The 12,637-nt window shown below is 35.4% G+C and overlaps 1 protein-coding gene across 1 annotated transcript in view; it reads left to right on the forward strand.

The window, feature by feature from the left end:
- The first annotated feature begins 9,725 nt into the window (after positions 1-9,725).
- The window catches only part of AQP (aquaporin), a 32,998-nt gene continuing 30,086 nt past the window's right edge, over positions 9,726-12,637 (forward strand). The window contains exon 1 of the mRNA XM_089233097.1: positions 9,726-10,015. The gene's annotated coding sequence lies outside the window, so the exon portion shown is untranslated. The remainder of the gene's footprint in view (positions 10,016-12,637) is intronic.

A 12,637-nucleotide genomic window follows, 5' to 3' on the forward strand; every position in this document is an offset into this window, starting at 1 on the left:
ATCTTCTCGATCTTCTATCTTCTCAATCTTCTATCTTCTCAATCTTCTATATTCTCAATCTTCTATCTTCTCAATCTTCTATCTTCTCAATCTTCTATATTCTCAATCTTCTATCTTCTCAATCTTCTATATTCTCAATCTTCTATCTTCTCAATCTTCTCGATCTTCTATCTTCTCGATCTTCTATCTTCTCAATCTTCTATCTTCTCAATCTTCTATCTTCTCAATCTTCTATCTTCTCAATCTTCTATCTTCTCAATCTTCTCGATATCTTCTCTCTATTTTCTCAATCTTCTCCCTATTTTCTCAAACCTCTCTCTATTTTCTCAATCTTCTCGATATCTTCTCGATATCTTCTCGATATCTTCTCGATATCTTCTCGATATCTTCTCTCTATCTTCTCTCTATCTTCTCGATATCTTCTCGATATCTTCTCTCTATCTTCTCTCTATCTTCTCGATATCTTCTCTCAATCATCTCAATCTTCTCGCTATCTTCTCGCTATCTTCTCTCTATCTTCTCTCTATCTTCTCGCTATCTTCTCTCTATCTTCTCTCTATCTTCTCTCTATCTTCTCGCTATCTTCTCTCTATCTTCTCGCTATCTTCTCTCTATCTTCTCGCTATCTTCTCGCTATCTTCTCTCTATCTTCTCGCTATCTTCTCGCTATCTTCTCTCTATCTTCTCGCTATCTTCTCCCTATCTTCTCAATCTCCTCTCTATCTTCTCAATCTTCTCTCTATCTTCTCAATCTTCTTCAAATCTTCTCGATCAAGCTTACAAATGCAGTAAATGATATATGTTTCGTGGAGATCGGAAACATCCAAAATATCTTTTCATTTTTATTTCACCTTACCCAATGAGATTTCGAAACAACAAACAATAAATATTTAAGTTATGTACGAATTTCTATGATACAAAACATGAAATAAAGCGATATTTATCCAAAATGCATAGTAGTTGGAAACGAATTTTTTTGTAGTTTTTGATATTTGAAAGATTCTATGGTTTGTATTCGATTGAAACTGAGAAAAATATTTATTTTTTAAAAACCTTTTTATAATAAAACTACAATCTTTATATACATAAGCTTCTTCTTTTAAATAAAACTGCAGTGAAATTTGACTCTAAACCATTTTATTACATTCCATAATCTTTGTTCATGATGCAGTATGTTTCTCCGAAAAATTGCCTGAAATTCTTCTCCCTCTTTTCCCAATTTTTTTCTTTTTTCTTTATCCTTTTTCCCTCCTTTTAACAACAGCCTGAATGCAAGCCGTTCCATAGATTAATTAATGAAGCTGTCAAGATATAATTAAAATTATTTTAGGTATGCGAGTTTATCAATTAATATCCTCTGGTACTAATACTTCATAGCTGCAATACCAATTATGAATAGTTTTAAAAGAGAAAAATTTGATCTAATGCTCGCACACGCACACAAAAGTGTTTTATAAATTTATTTTCTTTATTTTAAAATTTAAATGAGTAACTCGAAGCTTAAAGATTTAATTATATATTCTTCTTTTTAAAATAAACGTGGAAAAAATTGATAATAAGATTTTCCCCGTTGGTTTTGTAACAATCATCGCTCTCTAATACGCCGGAATAACGTGATGCTATTATTCCATTTCGGGAAAAGAATTAACATACTTTTTTATATTTTTTTATTTATTCATATTGAAAAAAAATAAGAACAAATTTGTTTTTAGGAAAAATACTAAAATCATAGGCGAAAAATGTCACCATGCTTTTACGAAGAATCGTTTTTTTGTTTCATCTGTATAAATGAAAAATGGGTCAGAATCTACAGTGGGATGTATAATGTTGAATATTTATGTTTATTAAGACCGCTATCTTTTTTTTTGTTAGTTAGGGTTTTAGGGACGGAATTTCAAAGAATGACCCATTGCTGTCCTGAATTTTTTTGGGGGTCACTTGTGTAGTTTTAGCGAAAGAATTACGAGTATTGGCCAATGTAATCAAACTTTGTTGCAGTGACTCCGAATGATTCTGTTGGTTATCACAAAACTGTGTTAGAATTCGTTACCGCCAGGGGCATTACGAGAATAGTTTCTTGTGCAAACAATCGGTTACAGGTAGGGTTACCAACCGTCCTCCTTAATGATTCAAGCTTCCTCCTACGTTTCGGAAAACTCACCCTTTTGTCCTCCTTTTCGGGTTTCCGGAATTAATCTTTTTTTTCTGAGGAAAATTTTTTTTCTCCACTTTGAAACAATATATTTCTTCATTGATATGAGTGTTTTGCGTTTTTTTACGCCCACGCATTCACCAATAGCCATCTAAATTTCCAGAATTTTTTCTGTTTCTGCTTTTTTTAGCAGTTCTGCTTTATAGTTGGGAAAAAATATTGTTGTGGGTGATTTTATTGGTCGGAATAGTGTTGCCATCCATTGGGAAAATTGAGATAAGTGACGTCACTAAGGGTGCGTGCGCAGACGTCGTCCTTTCTGTTTTCGGATCTGTTTACTCTAGTTATAGGTGGATTGTTGTATAAGTGCACTTATTGTAGTGGCGCCATCTGTTGCAGACAGCAGCGAATAACTGATGACAAATGTTTCTAATCATGTGCACGACGACGTCAAAATAGCTGCGGCCATCTATATTTCAAATCAACAACTCACCGTATATCCAAAAACTTGTCCCGTGTTTTTTTTGTTTTTTTGGAGTATGACAGAAATTGTCATAGGCAATTAGTTATTGTTTTATTGGATTGTTTTGTGAGATTTCAGTGAATTATATTTATCATCATTAGAGATAAGCACATTTCGCAAAAAAAAAGTTTTGAAATCAGAAATTTCGCATTTATTCGAAAAGAAAATTTCAAATCAAAAATTTTTAATTTTTTACTAAAAACTCCGCATTTTTTTTCAAGTATAATTCCGACTGTTTTTAATTTAAATTAATGGCTACCCTTGAAAAGTTCAAGTGCCAACATTTTGTTTTTTACATTTGAAGTCTGCTACTACTACTTAGCCATGCATGCAACTTGCAAACATTCCTCTGGGGAATTTCTAACGAATTGTTACATGCAGGAACATGGTGTGTGTATATGCGTCGCCCTAACATATTTATGTTGCCGAAGTTTGCATGTTTCGGATTATACTGGTGGCATTTAAAGTTCGCATGACATAACCAAAAGTCTGTTGGTTTAGCACTAGAAGTAGTTGTCTATTAACATGATCGTTTCCATCTATGAGCCCGTCCCATGGCAAGTCTTTGAAAAAATATTTTTCGGAAAAGGCCTCCAGTAATACATTTGGGTACAAAGATAATGTACAGGTGTGTAAGTGTTGTTGCGGCTTCAGATGGCTAAAATATCTATCTGCTGGTAGTCTTCATTCGCTACGTTGGGTGTCATGTGTAGAATAAATTTATTGGAACAATCGGCTACTGTTTTAGCATAATATATTATATGCACTTCTTCAGAAAACCATTCTTATTTCAGAGGTGTCGACATGAAGGAAGCATTGGGGGGGGGGGGGCTGAAAATGAAAATTGCTGGTCGTACAGTATATACGGGACTCAAGCATGTACGCAGGAGAGGGAATGTGCATTGCATTGTTTTTTCGGCTTGAAAAGCTTTCGTGTGCCACTCCTGATACCATGGCGTGCCACTTGTGGCATGCGTGCCGCAGGTTGGCCACCCCTGATATAAATCGTCATAATGCGGTTATCTCTGGAACAACGCGAAACACGAACAAACATTTCTCATGTCAGTTTCTAACTATAGTGTACTACGTGGTGAATATCCACTTAAATTATACAAGAACACGATCCATTCTTTTTAATTTTCAATACTTCTTGAATAAGAAAATAACCTTTAAAAATGCCAAATTTAGAACGTTTTTTTCGTTTCGCTAACGATAGTTAGTTCGCTAAAACGTTTCGGTTCGAACAATCCACGTTTCACTTACGAGTTGAATGGTATCACTACCCCGGATGCAACTAGGTGTTATATCGAACCACTGGAAGAATATGTATATATGTAATTATCTAGATTAACCCAGGCTCCTAGTGGTCCAATATGCATTTAGAATAAAACGATGACTCATGAAAAGAAAGAATCAGTTAAATTTCAATAGCATTTAATATTTAACCAAATGATCATATGAAAAGAACGAGTTATTTACACAAATAAAAGTCAATTAAAAAATCCATTTCCACGATACCAAAATCTGCATAATACATAGACAGAATACTATATGTTCAATTATAATAATTTTAACTTGATGTTGGAATAACTCTCTCTTTAATCACTTTTATACCTAATTTCGCCATCTGCCCCCTGTTAATTCCTCCTAATTTAGGTTTTAACTAAACCTCTACAATTCACTAAAAATGTGGTAAGAATTTCTTTCCTACCTTTCCTCCATCCCTTTCATCACGGATGATCGCCGCTCCTGATGCTCATCGATTGCAATGTGTAAAAACAAAAATCTAACTACATCGTTTTTTTCAACTTGATTTCTAGCTTACACTAATCAATCTGCTTTAAATTTTTCAAAGATTCCAAAAAGGAAAGTTTTGAGGGGTACCAACCCCCTATTTCTAATTGGTAGTCCGGCTTCAAAGAAAGATCCTTCCATTGGGTGATGACGATTACGTAGGTACAAATTAGTATTAATATTGACATCATTGGTCAAGGTTCACCCCCTACGATCTTTCGAAGCATATGGGAGGAAGACGTTTTCTGTGGGGGGGGGGGGGGGGTGTACAAAAAAAAGAAGGAAAAGAAAAGTAGAGAGGAAGCAAGAAAGTCAGAAATAAAGTCAATTGCCTGCAGGTGGCAATACAATGGTCAATAGGCTTCAGTATATAGGGGAGAGATAGAGAAAAGAAGAATACGGAGCGGCTATTAGGTAAACTTTGAAGGGGCCCTTTAAGTAAGTTGCCATAAAATTAAGTAGTGGTGATGAAGGCGAAAGAGCATGTTTTGTACAATTTAAATGGCTTAAGTCCCCTTTTCCCTTTTCTCTTATTATTATATTATATTGGGCTGGAAACTGGAACTCTCCCGCTTCATCTGATAGCGATGGCTATTGACGCCATAGCATAGGGCCACGGATTTGGGAATTCTCACGACCGGCTTTGGTTTTCTGAACACTGTTCAGCGGTGGTCAGAAAAGCGAATAGAATGCTCTGTTTCATTCTGAAAAAGGTCTATTTGCGTTCTTTTAAATGGATTCTTCCACGTATAGCATGCTCGCCCGGAATGCAAGAGGGCCTGGGTTCGAGTCCCCGTGGAGACCAGATGACTTTTCTTTCCAAGTTCACCTCGGCATAAAATCCAAAAAATATCTATTTCCTTAATTCTTTCACTTTACTACTAAGAGCTTAACTTTACTTAAAAGAGCTACGCGTGCTCTTTTTGGCACACAACGATTGAGCTATGAAGAAAGACTTGAGACTTGACTTCTTGAATATGTTTGCATTTGAGGAACGCAGGTGTCGGGGGATATGATCAAACTGTTTAAAATTTTCAACGGGGTGGATAGGATGTATACCATGAGTTATTAATACACCGTCAATCAATTGCTTCGACAAAGGAGAGAACACCAGTATCATTTAGTAAGGAACAATTCTAGGTTGTGGTGTCACAGGGAGTTTTTCTTTAATAGGGTTGTGAATAAATGGAATAGCTTACATCCGGGAGTTGTGAATTCTAACACAATTGATACGTTTAAAAAGAAGTACGATAGAAATAGTGGGATAAATCGAGAAGCTATCCATACGTTGATAAGACAACCATAATCTTTTTATGGGCTGTATTATATAGTGTATTATTAATTATTAATTTTTTTTATTGGTGATACATGCTATTTAATCGGGTTGCTGTATTTTGGTTATATTTGGGGGATACATATTTTTTATGGGCATAATCTATTCAGCCACTTCGTTGGACAATTTGCCCGTTGTGGCTTTTGTATGTGTATATTTGTTATATATTTAACAATAACTCAAAAAACCCAGACTATTATTATTTTTCAGTCCAGTCAATGTTTGATCTACGTAGCAAACTGATAATTTTGGAAAGACTATAGTCAATGCGAAATGAAAAATAATCGAGATATAGATCAACTAATAAAAGTCATTTTCCAATTCAGACCGATATTTGTGGGACGTTTGCACGTACCGTGGCTTAATGAATCATTATTACTATCACTGAAATACTTAAACAAAATTTTTAGACTAGTTTCTGCTAGTTAATATTTCTTTTACACATAAATGAAATAATCTTTCTAGGAAAGATAAGCAAGATTTCTATGAATCTATGAAATATGAAAAGTTTTCATACGAGAGACTATCACAAACATTTTTAAGCTGATTTTAGTTTTCTTCATGCGAGAATATTAGTGTAGTATTAAACTGAACTTCTCTGTTTAAGGCATCAGATCTGCATTTTAACACGTCCCAGCTTATAGTATCAACAAAATAAAGAAAGATTTTTATGCATATTTACATTTCTGGGAAGATATCTGTAAGGATTTGTTTGCTAATCTTTGAGAAATATAGTCAAGACAGTCCCTTGGGCATAGTGAAAAGGATGTTTTCAGAAAAGTTTAATGAATTTTTCGGTAAAGTACAGTAAAACTGAACTAACAAAGCGTAATAGTCATCGGTATGGTCATTTTTAAGAGGAAACTGTTGTTGATTACTTTTCTTTATTGCATTCTATACGGTCTTGAGTTAGTTTAAATTAGTTTGAAAGTTAGAGAAGGTGTAAAAATATATTAAAAAATTAAAATGATAAAACTTGGGTTTAACTTAAATTTGAAATGATTTTAAAACTAGTACAGGGTGGTCCAAAACTCAGAAACTTTTAGGATAGATAAAGATTATGTGAATATGATTTATATTTTGTTTGTTTTTATGTCCTCTCAAAATTCTTACATAGTTTTGAACCGTCCTGTATATATGATACACGATACTGGAAAAGCAAAATATACTTTGTATCTCCCAAGAAGATCATTTAATTACGGACAAAAGAAAAGCCATTTTCCTCTGTAACTGACGGAAAGATTGTTTTATTTTCTCTAAACTTCAATTAACTTAATAATGATCGAGTTTTCTTCTTCATTGCAAAATTGATTGGCTCCGTTGCTGAACTAACAGCTACAGCGGTGGAGATCATGGACGACGGAGATACCGGGGGGGGGGGGGGGGTACAATGCCCCCCCCCCCAGCGTCAAAGGTGGAGTGTCAACTGATTTTATGTATATATGTATACTTGTATATGAATTGACATCGTCATCATCTTGCCCCCCCAGACTTCCAAGTCTATCTCCGCCTATGGTGGAGATACGGGGGGAAGCATGCTTTCGCCCCCCCCCAGCGTCAAAGGTGAAGCCGACTGATCTAATGTATTAACGTATATATGAATTGACATCATCATCATCATCATGCCCCCCCCCCAGAACTTCAAGTCCATCCCCGCCTGTGCAGCAGTTTTTTTTCCAGATTCTCTTGTCGTAAGTACAGGTTTATGTAAAAAAATGTTATACTAAAGTACTAAATGACATGACAACTATAGAATTTCTATCACTAATTGGGGAAAATAGATGGCATCACCATCTTTCACAATAGTTTTCAATAACCATAGTGCTATTCTTCTGTGTTTCCCAGTTTCCAATTTTTAAAATACAAACCAAATTCATAAGTAGTAGATTCATTTCAGAGTTTGACTTTACGGAATTCGTACAATTTTCAGTTTCAAACTTGACCAATTAATTACGAGTGTATACAACTTGTACAACAAAAGTATAATTTAAAATATATTTATTGGTCCTTACATATAGTTGAGGATGAAAAAAGTTTTACCTTGCGAAATTTTAAATTTCCTTACTAATCGTCACCAACGTACGGACATCCCAACGCAGGGGTCTGCGCGGGTCCTCATAGTTCATAGGGGCCTCCATGATGAGATCTGGTACTATGATTTTCGAGAGGAAATGGTAAGCTGGTAATTCCAGCCGGGTAGGGGCCAAAGAACATCACTTCGCCTCAGGACCCCCTAGCCCGTATGATGCTGTCAAGACGACCCTGGCATAACGTCGGATCAAGTGCTCTCTAAAGATGAGAAGATGTAACAGCCTCGGTACGGTAAAATTATCCCGCCTAGCAAAAAAATGTCGCACATTGTAAGACTTTTTTGGATCGCTTTCTGCAAGAATTTTCCTCTCACATTCGTAGTGACAATTAGTTTATAAGGCCATGTAAAATCTTGACATTTATTTTTAGCCAAATTTGCATCTCAATGTTTCACAAATAATCTTGTGGTTGAAGCAGGTGTGGATCCAAGGCTATTTATCGAGAGGAGGACGATTAAGTGAGAGTAAACAGCGTAAGGTGAGTATACATCCCTTCTTTTACGGAACAGGACCGTTATTTTCCATTGTATTTCTGAATCTTTGGGGGAAGGAATGATCACCTCCCTTGATCTGAGCCTGGGTTGAAGAACAGCGTTGAATTGATTTCTCAAATTCCTCTCTAATGAAGTCCATTATAGAGTCTTAATATTAGCGTTGAACGTGTAGGAAGCCAATCAAAGTATCTGAATGATGGGTGTTGCTGCACAATATTGCTGACAATAATCAATCCAACGGAAACAGCCGCGGATCATAACACTACATTCTGAGGCATGCATGTGTACTGGTACCACGGCTTTTCTTCTGGTCAATCGGTGTAGTAGTTAAGGGGCCGTTCAAGTATTACATCAGCAAATTTTTAGCCATTTTTTACACCCCCCCCCCCCCCGTCAGCAAAATTTCGTCAGCACTTTCGTCAAGGTTATCTGATGTGGCTTGCCCCCTCAAACCCAATTTTGTAAAAATGAACTAAGCGGCACATTTACAGGTCGTTTAAATGACCCGTGGCACATTAAAAGATTACTTAAGTAACCCGCGACACAGTTCCAGAACACTTAAACGATGTGTGGCACGTTTAAGTACCTTGAGTGACATGTGGCACAATTTTTGAGCACTTAAGTGCCCCCCTCCCTCCCAGTGGGGTTCTACATCACTCAAGCTACCCGCGGAACATTCCCAGATTACTTAAGTGATCCATGGCATAATTAGTATCACTTGAGTGATGCGTTTCACAGTTCCTGAGCACTTAAGCAGTCCGGACACATTTCCTGAGCACTTGAAGGATCCGTGAAACCTTTAGAGATCGCTGAAGTGGCTCTGTAATGGATTTATCATTACGGAGAATGTTAGTTCAGGTGCCCACAAACTAGCGAAAGATTTTTCTCGTTTTTGGCGCACCGAGTAAGATGCCATTAAAAATATTTCATATTTTCATAAAGGGTGGTTGATGACGTAAGCATCATCGAACCTCCCCCTCCCCCTTTGTCATCAAAAGTCAGCAAATCGGAAACCCCCATCGATGCTGACGTAATACTTGAATGACCCCTAAGTACACGATGGGGGAAAGAGTGCGCAGGTACTGTTCTGCTTACAGTATACAGTAAAAAACATAACCATGATGTACCAGTCATATGAAACGATCGTTGATTATTGCTTGTTTTGTAATCTACATTAATATTTACATTACTCTCATTGAGAGCTCGTTTTGAGTCAATAAATATATTTTTTAACAGTGAAATCAAATTCAGAACACAAAATAACATTGTTTCTTATCTTTTGAAGGTCGCGATGATGACATCTAATAAAGAGATAACAGAGCCTGTAATCTCACCCTTGAGTTCAGAATCAATAGCAGAGCGCCATTCGGTCTCAGCGATGGTTTCGATATTCCGATACAATTATTTTCCATGTTTCCTTTTCCTTTTCTAAAGTTTCTTTTTTGCATTTGTTTTTCGCACATGGATGGACAGAAATCCTCGCACTCTTCTGGGACGGACGCCAGCTTTTTTTGGCTATATATATCTCTCGAGAACAAACTCATCATGGGGCTCCAAGTTATGCCGATGCAGACAGAAGTTAAAGTCGTTGGGGCTGCAGCTCTTGTCAATTGTTCTTCGTTTGAAACTGTGAGTTATTTTTAATGATAATATTTTCGTAGTCTATAAAACGTCTTCCCATTGTTTATGAGAATTTTTGTTTTTTCGATGCCGTTTAAAAGCATATACTATGCATATAATACCTAAAATTAAATTTTTTGTTATATGAAATATTTCTAGATTTTCAAGTAAAGAAATTAATAAAGCTTAGATTCCTTATGTGGCTGCATTATATAGATGACTTGTACGAGATGTCTAATAATTTTTAAAGAAAACTATAATTTATAATAATTTTATATCTGCGTTTAAAGAGGAATGAATATTTTAGTGAAGTTTCAAGCATTCCTTAACTTTTTATGACAGTCGATAAAAAAATTCTTTTCTTTTTGAAATTTGTATAAATTTTTCCATAACTTTGTCGTTGAATACCTTTTAATTAAATTATGATGCTTTTATGCAATGTTTAATGTTTAAATTGAGCAACTAGCTTTCCTATTTCTTTTAAGACATATTGTTGGACTTTATGGATAGTCAAGAACCTTTTCGAGATCATAAAGTGTCCTTTATAGAGATGTATCTCCACCGGTAAACATCTGCTGATTAATAAAAAGCTTAAAATGGGAAATTATGGCACTTTGGGAAAAAAGCCATCCATTTTATTTTTTATGTCACTTAATAAATAAAAGGCGAATTCCGGCAAAGATCAAATCTTGAATCTGCTTGTGGGTGGTCTGGATATCATCATGTAAAATAAAGCTTATACTGAGTCTTGATATTATCAGCTGCCATTAAAGATTTTATTGTCCCATTCATAATTCATTCTTATCCGTTGTTAACTAATTAAAAATATGCTGTAGAATAAAATTGCAAAACTGTTAGAATTTTCAATGACACTTTTCAAGAAATATCGAGAAAACTTTTGAAACATCAAATACGTTTTAGATCAGATTGTTTTTAATTTTTTTTCGTATTTTTTTTCCATCAAATAGATATCATAAAAGTTTTAAAATAATTTACTAACACAATGGCCACAATAGGCAAATTATCCAACGAGGTGGCTGAAAAATGATGCCTATGAAAAATATGGATGTCAAATATAACCGAAATACAAAAATACAGCAACCCAATATATAAGAGCACCACAGAAAAAAAAACTATATCAGGAAATAAAAACAAAAACTAATAATTAATAATATATAATACACTACCCATAAAAAGTTATGGTTGTCTTATCGAAAAATGGATAGCTTCTCGATTTATCCAATATGTTTATGGTACTTCTTTTTAAATGTGTCAGTTGTGATAGAATTCACGACCCCCGGAGGTAAGCTATTCCATTTATCAACAACCCTATTACAAAAAAAATCCCTGCGACACCATAACCTGGAATTGTCCTTTACTAAACGATACTGGTGTCCCTTTGTGAATAAAAGAAGTCCCCCTTAAATTTCTTATCAAATAAAAAGTTGAAACCTTCTTTTCACTTTAGCCGCGGATCTATTCCTGTAGGAAAACGATGTGGATTTTTTTAGTATAGGTAGAATTTTTTGTTGATTCACGATCATCATTTCGTCGGTGATACACTCTCTACAGTTTAGTTTTATGCATCACACTGCGATTTGACTTTACTGTGACTAAGACAATATAGGCTACTTATGAAGAACAGATTTCTTGTACAAATAAGAAAACAAATTTTGATGCATCTCGGTAAATGGAGTCGGTATCCACTCTAAAGATATTGGAGCTGGATTTTGTGATTCCTCGAAAATACGACGAGTACATATTCAAAGACCATTTTGCTTTCACGTTACGTAGTATCGCGTTTGTTTACGCAACGTTGATATCTACTATCTTGAAAGTAATTGTTTCTCCTTTGTCTTAAAAAAAACAATTTCTTCCCCCCTGCTGATGATGATTATGACAAAAACATACAAAGAACTGATATTTATATTAGAGATATGAAGCCCGTAAATACTTTTACCTGTGTTAGATATATATGTTATACTGCCATAGCCCGAAATCAGCCAGTTCGGGAACTGGCCGGCACTATTGACCCAGCCAATGTCCGAATTTCGCGCTCTATCCGGCCCCTATACATCGAACATGTAACCCTACACATTTATCCCTATGTTTCGGGATCATTGCCACATCAGTGCTTTTTTTGTGATAATTTCTGCCATTTATAATCATGGTTAGCTATGGCAACCCTAACGATCAGAATATCGATATCTTAGGGATCGATATGTAGGAATATATATTAACACGATATTTATCGATATACATATAGGGGTCAGTTAAAGCCTGAAATTCGGACATGAGCCTGGGGGTCAACTGGGCCAGCCAGTTCGCGAACTGGCCAATTTCGGGCTTTGGCAGTAGCTTATATAAAGTAAGTTTAAACGAGGATTTAATGATCATAATGACAGTAAGTTTGTTATTTATACATTGCTCGGAAGAAATATTGTGTCATCCTGAATGGAATTTGCTTTAGATTTGTAACTATAACTTTTGATAAATTCCTATAATGAATGTATTTACTAGTACATGCTGTGCATTCAAACTTTACATGGGTTTTCAACACATCTTAAATGAAGCATTAATACCATTTAAAGTATTGGATATGAGCTCTTAGTCTTCTCGTATATACATAAT

Source organism: Pholcus phalangioides, unplaced genomic scaffold (genome assembly GCF_987345545.1).
Source record: "Pholcus phalangioides strain wild (caught in Gottingen) unplaced genomic scaffold, Ppha-v1.0 ptg000007l_1, whole genome shotgun sequence".
Taxonomy (NCBI): domain Eukaryota; kingdom Metazoa; phylum Arthropoda; class Arachnida; order Araneae; family Pholcidae; genus Pholcus; species Pholcus phalangioides.